Source organism: Chiloscyllium punctatum, chromosome 7 (assembly GCF_047496795.1).
Source record: "Chiloscyllium punctatum isolate Juve2018m chromosome 7, sChiPun1.3, whole genome shotgun sequence".
NCBI classification, from domain to species: Eukaryota; Metazoa; Chordata; class Chondrichthyes; order Orectolobiformes; family Hemiscylliidae; genus Chiloscyllium; species Chiloscyllium punctatum.
In genome coordinates, this window is record NC_092745.1 from 33452785 (window position 1) to 33473206 (window position 20422).

The 20422-nt window shown below is 46.9% G+C and overlaps 1 long non-coding RNA gene across 1 annotated transcript; it reads left to right on the plus strand.

The window, feature by feature from the left end:
- The first annotated feature begins 8550 nt into the window (after nt 1-8550).
- LOC140479567 (uncharacterized) lies at nt 8551-17416 on the plus strand. Its single transcript, XR_011961076.1, has 2 exons — nt 8551-8586; nt 16543-17416. It is a non-coding gene; the product is annotated as an uncharacterized lncRNA (long non-coding RNA).
- Nucleotides 17417-20422: the final 3006 nt, after the last annotated feature.

Consider the following 20422-nt stretch of genomic DNA (forward strand, 5'->3'; position numbering starts at 1 on the left):
GGAGCTCGGAGCAGCTGGCTGTTTGATACTGAGATGAGAGAAAACTGTGAACCATCTGCACTCCGTGGAATCTGACAGCAAATAAGAATATAAGGACTAAGATCCTGAGTATAATGATGGAAAAAGTGTCAGTCTTTCTCTCACAAACAAACACTCAGAGATCAAAAACAGATCCCAGCAGCAGCTCTGTCTCCAAGCTGTGAAGCCTACACAGAATTTTTCTCTCATTCAGTTTTTAACTGGCAGGATAGACCAAGCAGGGGAGGCAACACAGTGGTGTGTACAGTCAGAAGGGAGTTGCCCTGGGAGTCCTCACTATTAACTATGGAACCCATGAAGCCTCATGACAGCAGGTCAAACATGAGGAAGGAAATCTACTGCTGATTACCCCATAGCATCCCCCTATCCTCTAACCTCAACTGAGCAGTCAGTCCTCCTCCATGTTGAATAATACTTGGAGGGAGCACTGAGGGTGGGAAGGATGCAACATATACCCTGAGTAAGGGACTTCAAAGTCCACCATCAAGAGCTGCTCAGAAACATCACTACTGAGCAAGCTGGTCACGTTCCACCTGATCCAGCTGCTAGACTGGACCTGGGGCGGGTGGTGAGGGAACCAACAAGAGGGAAAAACATACTCACTATCACCCTCACCAACCTGTCTGCTGCTGGTGTATCTGTCCATGACAGTATCAGTAAGAGTGACCACAGCACAGTCCGTGTGGAGACAAAATCCCATCTTCACATTGAGAATACCTTACATTTTGTTGGCGAAGAGATATGCGATGTCAGGAAGAACTTTGTTTTCAGCAGCAATTGGTAATGACTTGGAAATTAGTGCCCATTCAGGTGAGGCAGGTGAAGACACTCAGTTATTACAATGACAGATTGGATGGGCTCTTGATGGAAATAAACCTGCAAGGCTCTGGGGCTGAGGAGGGGAGTGGGTGGGACTGACTGGATTGCCCCATGAAATGACAGCATTTACCTGACAGACTGAATGTTCTCCCCCTGTGCTGGGAATAGGTCTCACTCAATGAGGGGTTCACAATTGGAGAGATTGGATGCAGTAAATACAGGAAAAATTGTTTCTCCAGGCAGGAGGGTCAGTAACCAGAGGGCACACATTTCAGAAAGGGTCTGAAGGACAAGGGAGAAGATAGGAACATTTTTATCCAGCGAGTTCATGATGACGGTCTGCAAGGTGAGTGGAAGTGGATTCAACAGCAACTTTCAAAAGGGCATTTGGAGAAATAGCTGAAAAGGAAACAATTTCAGGGTTATACAGGAAGGGCTGGGTAAATGGGGCTCATTGGACTAATTTGACTAACAGGCACAATCGGCCCAGTGACCTCTGTCTGTGCTGGAAAAGAGCTTACACACACTTAGTTTCACCTTTACACAAAGACTGGGAGAAACAGACAACCCAGTTTACAGAAGAGTGTTGTCTCATGCAAAACGCTCTTGAACCAACTCAGGGAACAGGCCAGACTAGATTTACTGATGAGGAATAAGTCAGCAAATCAATGGTAAGAGAACAGCGAGGGAGGTCAGAGAGGACGCTGTCGGGGTCTGAAGGCTCTGCTGTCAATGTTGGGATGGAGGAAGCAGCAATGGGCCGGAGACCAGAGATGGAAGGAGGAGGGAGGGAATGTGAGTCTGCAGCAGGACACAGTGTGAGGGAGGAGGGAGGCCATGGAGGTAATTGTCTGGCAGTGAGGCCAGGAGCAGGGGTCAGTGAGGTCATGGGGAGGAAGGCAGTTAGGTCAGGGATCACTCTGCAATGGCATTTGGTGTGAGACAGGGAAGGGACCACTCCATTTCAGACAAGCTGGGGTTTATGGAGCTTGGATAGAGGAAGCTGGGAGAAACGTCGGAATCATGGAGTCAGGAGGTGGGATGAGCAGGTATAAGAGTCTCTGTGGTCTAGGGGCTGATGTAGTGCAGAGACGGACAATGTTGTGGAGATGCAAATAAGAGGCCTATATGATGGAGAGGATGTGAGGTTTGCAACTCAGTTACTGGACAGTCGAGTGGGAAGCAGGCTCATGTTTATTGGTGAAGGATTCACATCCATTGGTGAGGAAGAACAGTGGGAGATTTCCCCTGAATTTAACTATATCCCCCCAGGGAGTAGGGTGGAAAGGGAGAAGGGCAGGGAGAGACAGAGTGAGGTACAGAGGGAGAGTGAGCAGGAGACTGTTAGTGACATAGAAAGAGAGAGAGAAGGCATTTAACTGCTGCACCAGGACTCTGTGTCCCAATGTCGAGCAGTAACATGGGGTGTAGAGATCAGTTAGAGAATGATAGGGAGATGGAGGGTGGGAGAGAGGAGTCAGTAGGCAGAGGGACAGGCATCGAGAGAAACAGGAATGAGGGAGAGCTCTCTTGAATAACAGAGAGAGAGAGAGTGAAAGAGTTTGGAGTATAGAGAGAGAGAGTTAGAGAAAGAGAGAGATAGGGAGTGAGACAGAGTTTGGGAAAGGGACAGTGAAGGAATCATAAATAGAGAGGAAGGTGGAGATGGATAGAGAGATAAAGAGCCAGACAGCTGGAGTGGGAGAGTTAAAGGCTTGAGAGTCTTTTTCTGTTGGTCAAAGTATACCGAATGGTTTTGTCACAGTGGTCAATGCTGGACCCTCAACTGTTTCCAATTTCAATCAATGAGTTGGATGAAGTGGGAGGAAAGGAAATTGTCGACAAGACAGAGACAATTTGGAAAGTAAGTTGTGATGCAGTCTAAAGGAGGCTATAAAAAAGTTAAATGAGTGGGCAAAGGTATGACAAATGGAGAATAATTTGGTAAAATGTGGAATTAGGAGAAAGTGAGGACTGCAGATGCTGGAGATCAGAAATGAACGTGTGGTGCTGAAAAGGCACAGCAGGTCAGGCGGCTTCCCAGGAGCAGGAGATTCAATGTTTTAGGCATATGTCCTTTATTAGGAATGAGGCTATCGACGTTTTGGGATTAATCCCATCATCAGGAATGAGGGCTGATTCTTGATGAAGGGCTTATGCCCTAAACATTGATTTTCCTGCTCCTTGGATGCTGCCTGACGTGCTGTGCTTTTCTAGCACTACACTCTCGACTAAAATGTGGAATTGTCCCTTTTGCAGGAGGGATGAAAAAGAAGCATATTATCGAAATGGGGAGAGATTGCAGAGTTCTGAGATGCAAAGGAATTTGGATATCTCAGTGCACGAATCACAAAACAGTCATGAACAGGCACTGCAAGTCATCAGGGAAGTTCAGAGAATGTTTTCATTTATTACGTGGGGAATTGAATACAAAAGTTGGGCAGTTCTATTTCAGTTCTACAGGAAACTAATGAGCCCACATCGGGAGGACTGTGCATAGCCTTGGACTCCTTATTTCAGGAAGGATGGAAATGTGTTGGGAACAGTTCAGAGGAGGTTTCCCAGATTAATCCTTGGAATGAGTGTGGATTCCGACTGATGAGGAAAGATCAGACAGACTGGGATTGTATCCGTTAGAGTTTCAAAGAGCAAGAGGTGACTTGATTGAAATTTCGATCATACTGAGAGGCCGAGATGTTGTGCATGTGGAGAGGACATTTTCCCCTATGGAAGATACCAGAACTGGGCTAGTATCACACTCACATTCACTCCATCACCGTCACCCTGGCCCCATTGTCAACAGAAATGAAGCAAAGGAATTTCTCTCAAAGGATTGTGAGAGTGTGGAATTGTTCTTCCAGGATCTTTTCAGGAAGAGAGTTGTTGACCATTTTTACAGTAGATTATTGTCAACCAAGGGGGTGAGAAGTGATCAGGTGAGAGGGGGCTGTGGGTTTGAGGTTACAATTAGATCAGCCGCCAGCTTATTGTCTGGTGGAACAGTATCTAGAACTCAGTGCCATTCTCTGGCTCCTAATTCACATCTTTACATTTTCATCTGAGGGAGAACAAAACAAGGAGAGAGAGAGAGAGAGAGAGAAGAGAGAGAGACAGGGAGAGAGAGGGAGAGGGAGGAACAGAGAGAGAAAAGAGAGAGAGAGGAAGAGAGAGAGATAGGACAGAGTTAGGGAGAGAGGTGGAGAGTGACAGAAAAAGAGAACATGGTGAAGCATCAAAGGATGAGATGGGGAGACGCATGGAGAAACGGAGAGAGAGAGAAAACAGAGAGAAAGAGAAAGAGATGGAGAAAAAGGAAGGCAAGTATACAAAAGGAGAGCTGGATAGTGATAAATAAAGAGACGTAAATTCAGAAGGACAGATGTAGAGAGAGGCAGACAGAGACAGAGAGTGAAGGAGGCTCTGTCACTGATACAGATGGACAGGTGGAAAGGTTTACAGAAATGGTGAAAGACAGGAAAGAGAGAGATGGTAGAGCAGTGTGGCTGAGTGACAGAGAGAGTCATGGAGATCTGCAGCACAGAAAATGGCCCTTCGGCCCACTGAATCTACATCAGTTAAAACCAGCAGCTGCCTATTCTAATCCCATTTCCCAGCACTTGGCCCATAGCCTTGAATGCCTTAACATCATCTCAGTGATTAGCACTGCTGCCTCACAGCACCAGGGTCCCAGGTTCAATTCCAGCCTTGGCCGACTGTTTGTGTGGAGTTTACACATTGTCCCCGTGTCTGCGTGGATTTCCTCTGGGTGCTCCGGTTTCCTCCCACAGTCCAAAGATGTGCAGGTTATGTGAATTGGCCATGTTAGATTGTCCCGTAGTGTTAGGTGCATTAGTCAGGGGTGAATGTAGGGGAATGGGTCTGGATGGGTTGCTCTTCGGAGGGTCAGTGTGGACTTGTTGGGCCGAAGGGCCTGTTTCTACACTGTAGGGAATCAAATCTAATCATCGGAACACATCTAAATACTTCTTCATGGTTTTGAAGGTTTCTGCCTCTCTCCAAATTGAACCCTTTGGGTTAAAAGGTTTTTTTTTCTCATGTCCCATGTTAACCTTCTGCTCCTTACCTTAAACCCATGCCCAGGTCAATGATCCCTCCATCAAGGGGAAAGGTTTCTTCCTGTCTATCTTGTCCTTCCTCCTCATAATTTTCTACATCTCAATCATGTCCCCTCTCAATCTCCTCTGCTCCAAGGAAAACAGCCCTAATCTGTCGAATCTCTCTCCATAGGAGACAGGGCGGTTGGGAAAGCTTCACTAGTTTTGTCTCCATTGCTCAGACCTTTGAGTATCGGAGTTGGGATGTCATATTGAGGTTGTGTAGGCTGTTGGTGAGACCTCTTCTGGAATACTGCATTCAGGAGGACATTATTAAGCTGGAGAGGGTTCAGAAAAGATTCACCAGGATGTTGGTGAGAATGTCGAGTTTGACTTATAAATAGAGGCTGGATAGGATGGGACTTCGTTCATGGGAGAATAGGAGGCTGAGGGGTGACATCATAGAGACAGGAAGAGAAAGTGACAGGGAGAGAGATAGGGAGAGAGGTGGAGAGTGACAGAAAAAGAGAAACGGGGGGGGTGGGGGGGGCGGTAAAGGGATGAGATGGGGAGATGCTTGGAGAGACAGACAGAGAGAGAGAAAAAAAACAGAGAGAAAGAGAAAGAGATGGAGAAAAAGAAAGGAAAGTATACAAAAGGAGAGCTGGATAGTGATAAATTCATAGACATATATTCAGAAGGACAGATAGAGAGAGACAGACAGACAGAGAGTGAAGGAGGCTCTGTCACTGATATTTCGGCCCATTGAATCTTAACCAGTTAAAACCAACACCTGCCTATTCTAATTCCATTTCCCAGTGCTTGGCCCACAGCATAGAGGTTTATAAAATCAGGAGGGGTGGAGATGAGGTGAATGGCAGGTGACTCAGGACATATTTTTAAGTTGAGAGGAGAAAGGTTTAAAAAAGACACGAGAGACAAGTTTTTTACTCGGGGGTGGTTCCTGAGTGGAATAACTTCCAGACGAGCTGGTGGATGCAGGTATAGTTACAACATTTAGAAGATATTCGCATAGGTACATGAATAAGCAATGTTTGGAGGGATAAGGGCCAATGGCAGTGAGGTGGGACTAGCTTTAGTTTGGGAACATGGTCGGTGTGGACTGGTTGGACGGTAGGGTCTGCTTCCTTGCTGTTTTCCTCTATGACTCAAGAAACTGAAATTCTCCAGCCCGTGCTCCATCCTGGTAAATCTCCTCTACAACCTCTCCAGTGCTATCACATCCCCCCTGTAATGTGAATTCCTGGATTGCACAAAACACCCTGGCTGTGGCCCTAACCAATATCTTATACAGATCCAGCATAACCTCCCTGCTTTTAAAACACTATACCTTGATTAGAAAAAGTAAGTATCCCTATTCCTTGGTGCCTACTTTATCTGCCTGTCCTGAAGGGACCTGTGCATACTCACAGCAAGATCCTATAGCCCTCAGGTTCTGCAGTCCTGGGTCCTACTGTCCTTGTGTCCTACTATCCAAGAGTCCTAATGTCCAAGGATTCTACTGATGTAGGGTCCTACAGTCCTTGGGTCCTACTCTCCATCATGTAATCCCTTGCCTTGTTTGTCCGGCCCAAGTACATCACCTCTCATTTATTCAGATTGAGTTCCATTTGCCGCTGATCAGCTCATTTAACCAGTCCATCTCGATCCTCCTGTAATCTAAGGCTATCCTCTTCACTATCTATCACCGATTAATATTTGTATCATCTGCGAACTTACTAAACCTCCTTCATGCAAGTCTAAATCATTGGTATAAACCACAAACAGCTAAAGCCCAAACACTGACCCCGTGGGACCGCACTGGACACAGACGCTCAGTCAGAAAAACAGCCCTCATCCCTTACCCTCTGCTTCCTTACTCTCAGCAAATTCTGATACCAATTTGTCAAGATTCCTTGGACACAGAGAAAGTGAGAGACAGAGAGTGACAGTGAGTGAGAAAGGAGAGTGTGTGAGAGAGGGGATAGACAGAGTGCGACAGTGGGTGAGAAAGGACAGTGTGAGAAAAAGAGAGGAAAGGAGATTGTGAGGGATACAGGGGTGGTGACGGCCTATTCGTATTGTCGTAACACCATTAATCCAGGGACACTGGGAATGCTCTGAGGAACATATTCTGCCTCAGCTGGTGGTGGAATTTGAAATCAATTAAAAAGAAATCTGGAATGAAGAGTCTCATGGTGACCACAAACACATTAAAAAAACCCATCTGATTCAGAAATGTCATTGAGGAAAGGAAATGGCCTTTCTTGCCTCGTCTGGACTACATGTGACTCCAGACCCAGAACAATGTGCATGACTGTGAACTGCCCGCTCGGCAACTAGGAGTTAGCAATGAATGTTGGCTCAGCTAGTAATGCCAAAACCTGAAAATAAATTTAACAACTTAAAAATCTGCTCAAGATCTCGAAAATTTAAAATTGTGAGCAAATGAGTGAGTGAGTGCGAGAGAGAAGAGGAAGTGTGAAGGGCTACGTGGCTCTCTCTGCCTGATGCCATTTACATACTGAGGAACACCCAGTCAGACTCTCACAGGCTGCAGCTTTATAAAGCAGAGCCCAGTGCAGGGAGAGTTTATCAGGAACCAGGCACAGGGACAGGAGCACACACCATGATTTCACACATCCAGCTGATCTGGCCCCTGGCATTCTGTGTCGCAGGTACAAATCTCTCTCCTTCCAACTTGAATCTTTAGCTGCTCTCCATTTCTCTTCAATTCCACTGACTTGTGATTGAAGGGAAAATGCTGAAATCAGAGGAATGCTCAGTATCTCCAACAATCTCTCATTTGACAGTCTCTTTCTGTGACAGGTCTGACTTTACTGTGTTTCTCTCTGACCCCTCAGGTATCAGTGGGGACATCATCATGAGCCAGTCTCCCCCGGTGCTGTCAGTGAGACTGGGCCAGACCACAACCATCACCTGTACGGCCAGTCAATCTGTTAGCAAGTGGGTTCGCTGGTTCCAGCAACGAGAAGGACAGAAACCTTCTCTCCTGATCTATGATGCAACAACTCGATTCACAGGAGTCTCCGATCGATTCACCGGCAGTCAATCAGGGACCAGTTTCACTCTGACAATCAGCAACGTTCAGAATGAGGATGGCGCTGACTATTACTGTATGCAACATAATAGCAACCCTCTGCACAGTGATATAGAGCCGTACAAATATCTCAACATGCACAGCACCATTGCTACAGTTATATGTAAATGAAATTAAACAAATTACCCCATGCTGCATTCATTACTGTCCACTACACACTCCAGTCCCTGTGGTGTCCACCGCTCACTGAAGGCCTTAAGTTTCCCTCTTGCCCTCCATGGCCACATGTGAAGGGCAGCTGCAAGATTTAACATCAAAAAATAAAGTTCACAAACTGTCTGAGCCCAGCTGCACACAACCCAGAGAGAGAGAGAGAGAGAGATACATTGATACAGACAGAGACAGAGAGAGAAAAACAGAATCAGAATAAGACAACTACAGAGAGAGAGAGAAAGACAGACATGAATAGGTGAGAGAAAGAAAGAGAGAGAGAGAGACAGGGAGAGGGTGAGAGTGACGGAGATAAGCAGAGAGCTGAGGTTTTTGTTCAGCCTCTGCACTGGGAACTCTCACTGTGGCTTACGTTCGGTAAAGGAACCAAGCTCCGACTGAGTAAGTAAACCTCAATCCTCTGTTATTAACCCTGTTAATACTGAAATACACTTTCTAAAATACAGTTGCTGAATTGTTGAAGGTGTTAGTCGGGAGCTGCAGTGAATGAAATGGTTGATTGAGGAGCACTGTCTAACAGGGTGTCTAGCTGTATTTCTTTAGTTCCATTGCCCCCTTTAAGCAGCAAGATATAAGTCAGTCAATTTTACTCACCGTGTGGAGGAGCTCTGTCCATTTGCAGCCTGTGGTCCCATTTCTGCAGCATGGAGTGAAATCAGTGAGTAGCCTCCTGCCAGTCTCAGTGTGACAGACACGGGCAGAGTTTGATGTGAGCTCTGGCTCCCTGTCCCAGTCTCTGATCTCACTGACCTCAGCAGCAGCAGCAGCAGCAGCAGCACAGTGAGACACCGAGCTCCCACCTCCCCCAGATTTAACTCTGTTCAATCACACAATCACAGAATTGTTACAGTGCACAAGGAGACCATTCCACCCATCCTGTCTAGACCAGCTCTCTGAATGAGCAATTCACTGAGTGTCATTCTCCTGCCTTCTCCCTGTCACTCTACACATTGTTCCTTTTCAAATAACATTCTCATTCCCTTTGGAATGTTTCAATTGAAGCTGCCTCCACCACACTCTCAGGCAGTGCATTCCACACTCTAACCACTCACTGGCTGAAAATGCTCTTCCCTATCTCACTTTTGCTTCTTTTACCAACTAACTTCAAGCTGTGGTCCCTTGCTCTCAATCCTTTAACGAGTGGACACATTTTAGAGTCATAGAGTCACGTAGATGTGCTGCATGGAAACAGACACTTTGGTCCAACTCGTCCATGCTGACCAGATATCCCACCTAATCTAGTCCCACTTGCCAATACTTGGCCCATATCTGTCTTTAAAAAAAAGTGAGAACTGCAGATGCGAGAAATCAGTCTAGATTAGAGTGGTGCTGGAAAAGCACAGCAGGCCAGGCAGCATCCGAGGAGCAGGAAAATCGACATTTCAGGCAAAAGCCCTTCATCAGGACCTCACCATATGTCCCTCTAAACCCTTCCTATTCATATATCCATCCAGATACCTTTTAAATGCTGGGATTGTTCCAGCCTCCACCTCTTCCTCTGGCAGCTCATCCCATATATGCACTACCCTCTGTATGAAAAGGTTGCCCCTTAGGTCTCTTTTATATCTTTCCCCTCTCACCCTAAACCGATGCTGTCTAGTTCTGGACTCCCTCTTCCACCCCAGGGAAAAGACCTTGTCTATTTACCTTACCCATGCCCCTCATGATTTTATAAACCTCTATAATGTTCCCCCCCACCTCAGCCTACGACGCTCCAGTGAAAACAGCCCCGGCCTATTCAGCCTCTCCCTCGAGCTCAAATCCTCTAACCCCGGTCACATCCGTGTAGATCTTTTCTGAATCCTTTCAAGTTTTATAACATCCTTCTGATCAGAAGGAGACCAGAATTGCACGCAATATTATATTTTCTCCCTATTTACTTTGTCCAGACCCCTCCTGATGTTGAATTCCTCAATCAAATCTCCCCTCAGCCTTCTCTTCTCCAAGTAAGACAGTCCCAGCTTCTCCAGTCTCTCTTCATCACGAATGTACCTCATCCCCAAACCTTCCTTGAGTATATTCTTTGTCCTCTTTGCGAAATATTAACATCCTTCCTGATTAATTAACCTAATCTATGCTCCCTAGTCTGATTTGGCCATATCCTTCATAACCTTTCCTATTCATGTTCCTGTCCAAATGTCTTTTAAATGTTGTAAATGTACTGACCTCGACCAGTTGCTCTGGCAGCTCGGTTCATACTTGCAGCACTATCTGTACGAAAATGCTGCCCCTCAGATCCTTTTCAATCTTTCCCCTCTCACCTTAAACCTATGCCTTCCAGTTTTGGACTCCCCTATCCCATGGAAAAGACCTTCGCTATTCACCTTATCTCTGCCCCTCATGATTTTATAAATTACTGAAGGATCACCCCTCGGCCCCTTACGCTTCAGAGAAACAAGTCCCAGCCTAATCAGCCCCTCCTTCTGACTCAAACTTTCCAGTTTCGGTAACATCCTTTTTCCAGTTTGATAATATAGTTCCTGTCGCAAGGCAACAGAATTGTATGCAGTACTCCAGATATGGCCCTCCCAATGTCGTGTACAGCTTTGGTATGATGTCCCTACTCCTGTACTCAATGTTCTGACCGATTAAGGCAAGCGTGCTCATTGCCTGCTTCACCACCCTGCCATTCCTGGGTCCACTGGCCCAGTTGATCAAGCACTCTCAGGTAGCCTTCTTCACTGTCCACTGTGGCACCAATTTTGATGTCATCTGCAATCTTATGGCCCATACCTCTTATATTCTCATCGAAATCATTTATATAAATGACAAACAACAGTGGACCCTGAACAGATTCTTGTGGAACATTGCTTGGTCACAGAGTTCCGATCTGAATAACAATCCTTTACCACCACTCTCTGTCTCCTATTGTCAAGCCAATTTTATATCCAGTTCACTAGCTCTTCCTGAATCCCATGTGATTTAATGATATAATCCTGTCTACCATCTGTCTACCATTCAGATATGTGCCTCTCCATCCTTCCCACTGGTCGGTGACCTAAAGACTGCACTGAACAATCTGACTGCACCTTTTTTTGTTCCTTATTGCGACCAAATTAACTCTGTCCTTGACCCCTCTGAGACATCCTCTTTCTCCAGCTCTGCAGTGGTCTCTTCAACCAATTCCTCCCCACCCCCCCAGCCCTTTTCCTATCTTTATGGAACATCTAATATCCAGGAATTAAGACACAGTCTTGCCCTTCTTTGAGCCCAGTCTCTGTCAGAGTCACTACATCAGATTCCCACATAGCAATCTATTTCTGTAACTCCCCAGTCTTAGTCCCCACTCTGTGCAGTTCCATACATGCACAGTGACCGTGATTTAGACTTTATTACTCTCACCCTCACTCTAACCCTGACGAATAAATTCCAATTCCACATTCTGCTGCTGTCTATCTCTCTCAGGATTCTGTGGACCTTGGTGTTCCTCTCTGCTATCTCCTCCTGGGTCCCACAGCCCTGCCAAGTTAGTTTCAACCCTCTCTAACAGCACCAGCGAATCACTCCACAAAGAACTCCGTCCCAGCTCTGTTCAGGAGCACCCGTCTGGTTTGTACAGGTCCCATTTCCCCCGAGCCAGTCCCAAAAACCTGAGGTCCTCCCTCTTGGATCCTCTTTCCAGCCCTACATTCACCTGTCTTCTCCTTCTCTTTCTATTCTCACTTGTGTCGGGCACAGTGAGTATTCCAGAGATTCCTACTTTTGAGCTCCTACTGCTAATTCCACCCTGAGCTCCCTGACTCCAGGACCACATCCCTTTTCTGCCTCTATCACTGGGACCAATGTGGATCACAACTGTTGATTGTTCCCCCTCTCCCCTCAGGGTGCTCTGCAGCCGCTCAGTGATATCCTTGACCCTGGCACCATGGAGACAGCACACCATCCTGGATTCCCATCTACAGATGCAGAAACACCTATCGATTGCCCTCATTCTCGAATCTCCTCTCAATATCGCTCTTGGAGTCTTCCTTGTGCCCCCTGTACAGCTAAGCTCCCCCCCCCCACCACCTCCACCCCGTGGTGCCATGGACTTGGCTCTGGCTGCACGCCCCAGATGAACCATCATTCTCATCAGGATTCTGAACTGAATCCCGGTTGGAGAGTGTGATGCACTCCGGGATTCCTGTACTAGCTGTCAGATCCTTTTGGACTGTCTGCTGCTCCCCCATTCCCTCTCTCCCTGCATACTCTGAAGCTGCAGTGTGACCACATCTATAAATGTGCTCTCCACGGAGCTCTCAGCCTCAGGGACGCTCCACACTGACACCAGCTGCTGCTCAAGCTCCGAAACCTGGAGCTTCAACTGATGTCACTGACCACACTTTCTACACTCACAGCGTCAGGGACCAGGGTTCGATTCCAGCCTCAGGTGACTGTCTTTGTGGAGTTTGTACATTCTCCTCGTGTTTACAAGGGTTTTCTCCAGGTGCTCTTGTGTCCTCCCACATTCCAACGAAGTGCAGGTTAGGTGAATTGATCATGCTAAATTGTCCATAATATTCAGGGGTGTGTTGGATAGGTGCATTAGTCTGGGGAAATGTAGAGTAATAGGGTTGGGTATGCATCTGGGTGGGTTACTCTTCGGAGGGTCGGTGTGGACTAGTTGGACCAATGGCCTATTTCGACTCTGTAGGGATTCTATGGTATTCCAGGAGCTGGGAAGCATTGTGAAGTTCCCACATGGAACAAGATGCAAACTCCTGGTTATCTTTCGGCAAAGGTCGAATGACAATGATGTTCATCAGGGTTCACAATCTAGTACTTTCAGTGTTCCAGGGGAAACGCTCAGTAGCTATCTGTTTGGGTTGAGTTCAGGCTGATATTTATCCCCGGAGCAACATCACTAACTTGTGCGTTGATCTCATTGCTGCTTGTGGGATCTTGCTGTATGCGAACTTGCTGCTACATTCCTGACATTACAACAGTGACTGGTTTTCAGAGAAGTCCCTCACTGACTGTAAATATCTTTGGGAGAGGCTGACATATGAAATACTCGATAGAAATATAAGTCTTTCTTTTGTTTGGATGAACTGGGAGCTCCCACAATCTCCGTGTTGATGAGACCTGCCCCAGGAGAACATCCACAGAAAGCTGCCTCCTGTGTGTCTGATGTGTCTGTGTGTCTCTCAGATGTGACTGAGCAGGCAGCAAGGGTTTCAGCAGCAACAAAGATGTTACTCTAGTGCCCCTCCCACTTTCACCCATCGACTTACCAACTCCTTTTGGGGAAAGGGCTCCGCACCTGCTTCAATGTCCCACACTCCACCTCAAGACAATAGACCCCACCAACACCCCCTCCCCCTCCCCACCTCCACAATCATCTGCTCTCCATCTCTCTCCTGAAGGCACTATCTCTGGCTGGGCAACATCTCGAGCCTCCCCAAGTGGACTCATTCCACCAAGTGTGAGGTGGGAGGTGGGGAGCATGGCCGAATATTGGACTGGAAGATGTCAGACGGGCCTCAGTGAGGAGCGCTCTCCCATCAGACTCACAATGTTGTGGCTTCATGTCACACTCCAGAGACTGCGGCTGTACTGTACATTGGTTAGGCCGCTGTTGGAATATTGCTTGCAATTCTGGTCTCCTTCCTATCAGAAAGATGTTGTGAAACTTGAAAGGGTTCAGAAGAAATTTACAAGGATGTTGCCAGGGTTGGAGGATTTGAACTATAGGGAGAGGTTGAATAGGCTGGGGCTGTTTTCCCTGGAGCGTCGGAGGCTGAGGGATGACCTTATAGAGGTTTACAAGATCATGAGGGGCAGCATAGGGTAAATAGACAAAGTCTTTTCCCCGGCGTCGGTGAGTCCAGAACTAGAGGGCATAGGTTTGGGGTGAGAGGGGAAATATATAAAAGAGACCTCAGGGGCAACGTTTTCATGCAGAGGGTGGTAAGTATATGGAATGACCTGCCAGAGGAAGTGGTGGAGGCTGGTACAATTGCAACATTTAAAAGGCATCTGGATGGGTATATGAATAGGAAGGGTTTGGAGGGATATAGGCTGGGTGCTGGCAGGTGGGACTAGATTGGGTTGGGATACGTAGTCGACATGGACGAGTTGGACCGAAGGGTCTGTTTCCATGCTGTACATCTCTATGACTATGACTTGAGCCCATCATCCAGGCTGAGAGTGCAGTGCAGTATTGAGGGAGTGCCACACTGTTGGGGGGTCAGCGCTAAGGGAGTGTTACAATGTCAGAGCTTCAGGGCTGTGAGAGTGTTGCACTGTCAGATGAATGTTCTTTCAGATGTGATGATCTGATGTCTGCCCTCTCAAGGGGCTGCAAAAGATCCAATCACATGATGAGACAAAGAGTGGGGTAGCTCCCTCTAGTGTCCTCATCAATATTTATCCCCCAATCAATGTCACTAAAAATCTGATTCTCTGCTCACTCCTGTTTTGCTCTCTGGGATCTTGCACAAATGCAAGAGAGGCTCAAGAGTCATCCTAATGTGGGCAAAAGGTGCTACACGAATGCAAATCTTTATTTGAGGTTGGAGCATCGTATTCCTGACCCTCACCCATTGTCTGTGTGCTCTCACCTTCCAGAAGTCATAGGGTCATTAGGAGCAGTGACCCTGGCTGAACCCAGGACACTGAGACTCTTTACAGCCTCACCCTTGACCTCAGCCCAGTGGTGTGCAGCAAGATTTGAAATGTAATCTATAACCTTCTACACACACACCTAATGTGACTCCGTCCTGAAGTGGGTTGATCCAAGTCTGCTCCAATGCTCTTGAATAAAGTTCTCCCGATATTTGGATGATCGTAGGTTTGTTAAAGAGATATTGAGGCAAAGGACTGAAATCTTGGGACAAGCACATCTGCAGTCCTTACCCAGTCTGATCTACATGTGACTCCAGACCCACAGCAATAAGTTTGACACTTAACTACCCTCTAAAATGGCTGGGCAAGGCCCTTCATTGTAACAATCGCTGGGAAGTCTCAAAAAAGGAATAAAACCTGATGGACTACCTGACGTCGACCTTGGCACCGGAAACAACATCAAACACAGCCACGTCTACCCTGCTCCAATCTCTTTACCAACATCTGGGGGTTCACGCCAAATTCTGGAGAACTGTCAAGGACTTGTCAAGCAACAGGCTGAAACAGTGATACTCACAAAATCATACCTTACAGACAATGTCCCAGATACCAGCTTGATCCTCCCTGTACAACCAGCATGACCGACCCAGCATACATGTGCAGTCTTTATCATTCCAGGCCTGGATTATAAAACCAGGGAAGATGTGTTCGAGCTGTACAGAACTTTGGCTGGGCCTCAGCTGGAGAAATGTCTGCCGCTCTGGTCACCACACTATGGGAAGGATGTGATTGTACTGGAGGGGGTCGAGAGGAGATTCACCAGGATATTGCCTGGGATGGAGCATTTCATATGTGAGGAGAGGCTGGATAAGCTCGGGTTGTTTTCTTTGTAGCAGAGAAGGTTGAGGGGGTCCCTGATAGAGGTGTCTCCGATTGTAAGGGACATGGACAGGGTGGCACGGTGACTCAGTGGTTAGCACTGCTGCCTCACAGCACCAGGGACCCAGGTTTGATTCCAGCCTCGGGCAACTGTCTGTGTAGAGTTTGTACATTCTCCATGTATCTGCGTGGGTTTCCTACGGGTGCTCCAGTTTCCTCCCACAATCCAAAGATGTGCAGGTTAGGTGAATTGACCATACTTAATTGCCCAAAGTGCTCAGCGATGTGTGGGATAAGTGCATTAGTCAGGGGTAAATGTGGAATAATAGGGTAGGGGAATGGGTCTGGGTGGTTGCTCTTTTGAGGGTTGGTATAGACTTGTACACCGAACGGCCTGTTCTACACGGTAGGGATTCTATGAGGAATAGAAAGCAGGTGTTCCCCTTCATCGGAGGGTCAATAGCATAATTTCAATGTGAAAGACAGGAGCTTCAGAGGGGATTTGAGGAGGAGTATTTTCACCCAGAGGATGGGGTCTGAAATGCACTGCCTGGGAGGGTAGTTGAGCTGGGCAACCTCACAACCTTTAAAACGAACTTGGCTCAGCACCCAGACTGTCTTGTATGATTCTATGAAGCCTCCTACTGATTACTATGTACTGCCCTCCCTCGGCTGATCAATGAGAACAGCACTTGGATGAAGCACTGAGGGTGGTGAGGGCACAGACTGTACTCTGGGTGGGGGACTGAAATATCTACCATCAAAAAGGAATCTCAATAATCAACCATTTGTTTGTTGGGTTTGTTCTGTGTTGGCGACAAATGTTCAATTGGATTATTTTACCAGTTTATGTTTGGAAAGATGAAATCCCTATGATTAGCAAGGATTAAGATTGTTTGTCTTGTCTTTCAGGCCGTGACAACTCTCAGCCCAAGCTGACCCTGCTGCCCCCCTCCCCGGAGCAGGTCAATGCCAAGGGCACTGCCACCCTGGTGTGCCTTGCCAATCACTTCTATCCCGATGAGCTGGAGGTGCAGTGGAAGAAGGACGGTGCAGTCATTTCGGACGGGGTTCAGACCAGCAACTACCTGCGAGCTTCGGACAGCACCTACAGTGTCAGCAGCCTGCTGACCCTCTCTGGGTCTGACTGGGAGTCCAACGCTCGCTTCTCCTGTGCTCTCACCCACGTGACCCTCCCCTCTCCCCTCAGCAAGAGCATCAGGAGATCAGACTGTGTGTAGAATGTTTGAGACAGTCCACAGAAGAGACACAACTTTAATAGAACAGGGCTGAGCTGGCAGGACAAAGGTCATTGTCAGCATTGAATTTCAACTCTCTTCCTTCTCAGGACTGGCTCAGAGACACCTCTGAGGTTCAGGGTGAAGTTATGTCAATGGGACAGTGTAGAGAAAGTTTTACTCTGTATCTACAGCCTGTTGTCCCTATCTAGGGAGTGTTTGATGGGGACAGTGTAGACTTACGATGCCAAGTAAAAACTTTTGAAGATGCTGAAGACTGTCAGCTGTACAAAACAATGTGAACCTCAGAATTCTCTGCTTCAGTAAACCTGATCTCCTTCCTGCTCAGCCAGCAGTTCCAATTTAAGGTTTGTCACTGTTTAAAGGGACAGGATTCTCATGCTATTGAGAAAATCTCCACAAGTGTTTTCCTCAAGATCTGTTTTGTGGCTGTGAATTTGTGCAGTTTCCTCTGTCTGGGCTGTTAATTGCAGACTGTTTTCCGTCAATGTTAATCTGGTAAAGATAATAAAGATGAAGAAAGTTCAGTCTCTGTCTGGCTTTGGAAGTGACTCTCACCCACTCAGCTGATTGACTGCATTTCAGCACGTGCTTGTCCTGATGGCTGTTTGGCCTGTCAATCTGACACATCAGCTGAAGATCCAATAATTTCCAAATGATCCCTTCGATCTGGAATCTGTCAAGTTTACCCGATTCCAAACAGAACAGAAACTGAAAGCTGCTGGGGCTCAATCATTACAATCTGAGGCATTCCCTCTTCACTCTGTTGGTCCAGACCCAGCTGGTGGGATCACACTGTGCCCTCTCTGCTGTTGCTGTGGCCAATCACAGACACTGGAGGCTTCAGTCATTACATGCATTTCTCCCACCTTAGCCTGTTGCTCACAGTGACAGCTCAAAACTGAACAGAGTGAGGACTTAGTCCAGAGTGAGGGTCAGCCAGATCTCACAGCATGCATGATCCTGAGTTGGTGTGACTGTTACCCAATGCTGTCTGTCACTGTGGATGTGACTGTTACCCATACTGTCTGTAGGTGTGTGTCTTTGAGTGTGGGGGTGACTGTTATCCAGTACTGTCTCTTGGTGTGTGTCTCTGAGTGTGGTTGTGACTGTTACCCAATACTGTGTCTAGGTGTGCGCCTCTGTGTGTGGGTGTGAGACTGTTACCCAGTACTGTCTGTCCGTGCATGTCTCTGAGTGTGGGTGTGACTGTTACCCAGTACTGTCTATAGCTGTGTGTCTCAAAATGTGGGTGTGACTGTTACCCAGTACTGCCTGTAGGTGTGTGTCTGAGTGTGGGTGTGACTGTTACCCAGTACTGCCTGTAGGTGTGTGTCTCTGAGTGTGGGTGTGACTGTTACCCAGTACTGCCTGTAGGTGTGTGTCTCTGAGTGTGGGTGTGAGACTGTTACCTAGTACTGTCTGTCCGTGCATGTCTCTGAGTGTGGGTGTGACTGTTAACCAGTACTGCCTGTAGGTGTGTGTCTCTGAGTGTGGGCGTGACTGTTACACAGTACTGTCTATAGGTGTGTGTCTTTGAATGTGGGTGTGACTTACCCAGTATTGCCTGTAGGTGTGTGTCTCTGAGTGTGGGTGTGACTTACCCAGTACTGCCTGTAGGTGTGTGTCTCTGAGTGTGGGTGTGACTGTTACCCAGTACTGTCTATAGGTGTGTGTCTCAGCTTTGCAGTATGCCATCCTTCCTTGAGTTTGATTCCAGTGTGAAACTCAGTTGGTGATTTCAGATTTGATTTGATTTGATGAAGAGAATGGAGAGGGGTTTGCTCTGCCAGGACAAATTGGGATCATTTCCTGGCCCCCATTCTCATATTCCTGTTAAACCTGGATTAATGGAATGCTGTGATTGGTGTGTCTATAACTGAGATTTACAGGACAGAGTAGAGCCTAACTTCTGTACAGAATGTGGTCATGTTGACACCAATCGAATGGTTTGAAGTGAACAAGAAAGAATTGAGATCTTCCTTTATATCTAGCTGAAGGGTCAGCACTATGGAGCAATCCCAAAACAGAGCCAGACCAACAAAGGGAGTTAGTTTCTTGTTGAAAATACAATTGTTACAAATGTGAGCTGCCTCCAAGAGTTGCCTCCACCAGGGTGAACAACAGGGGGCAGCTGGCATGACAGATAAACACACCAACAAAAGGAACCTGTTCACTGGGACAACAGGCTGCTGCAAGTTAAGCATAAAATATTGCCGAATTTTAACTACATTCAATACCAAACCTGTTTGAAAATTAAATAAAAAAGATAGATAATTTGTTCTTTGTGCACTGTACAAATAGAATCCTTTAGCCTTTTCTCTGTCACATCCACACACATCGGTTTATTAAGTCTCAAAGGGAAGAATATTGGACAGACCTGTGTAAAGATCCAGACAGAGCATTTTGTGTGTAAGACAGGATGAGCAGACTGAAACAGTGAATCATGGGAACTGACTTGTGCAAAACATCATAAACTCTGTAGAGCAGTTCTCAGTCCAGAGAGTCATACAGTCATAGAGTCCTACAGCATGGAGACAGGCCCCTTGGCCCAAACTGCTCCATGCTGACCAAATTGCCCATCCATGCTAACCCATTTCCCTGTACATGGCCCATATCATTCTAATCCTTTCCCATCTATGTATTCGTCCAAACATCTTTTAACTTTTGTTAATGTACCCATCTCAACCACTGCCGCTGGCAGCTCATTCCATATGTGTACCACCCTCTGTGCAAAAAGGTTACCCCTCATTCCTTGTTATTCCTTCTGTTCCAACCTTAAACTGATGCCCTCTCGTCCTTGATTCCCCAACCCTGTTGAAAAAGACCATGTCCATTCACCCCATCCATGCCTCTCATAATCTTATTCACCTCTATAAGGTCCCTCTTCAGTCTCCTTTGCTCGAAAGAAAAACATCCAAGCTTGTTCAACCTCTCCCTATAACTCAGAGCATTCAGTCCAGGCAAAATCCTTGTAAATTTCTTCGGCATTCTTTACAGTTTCATAACACCCTTCCTATAACATGACAACCAAAACTGAACATAACACTCCAAGCGCGGCCTCACCAACATCCCGTATGAATACAACATAATTTCCCAACTTCCTTAGTCAATGAAGGCCTGTGAGCCAAAAGCCTTCTTCATTGCCCTGTCCACCTGTGACTCCACCTTCAGAGAAGTGGAAACCTGAACTCCAAGATCCCCCTGATCCATTACATTCCTTAAGGCCCGACCATTTGCCATGAAACTCCTACCTCGATTTGACTTTCCAAAATGCAAGACCTCACACTTATCTATATTAAATACAATTTGCCATTTCTCGGTCCACTTCCCCAGCTGATCAAGGTCCTGCTGCACTTTCTGATAATCTTCCTCACTGTCCACGATACCGCCTATTTTAATGTCATCATCAAACTTGCTAATCATGCCTTGTACATTCTCACCCAAATCATTGATATAGTGAACAAACAGTAATGGGCCCAGCACCAGCCCATGAGGCACTCCATTAGTCACAGACCTCGAGTCTGACAAGC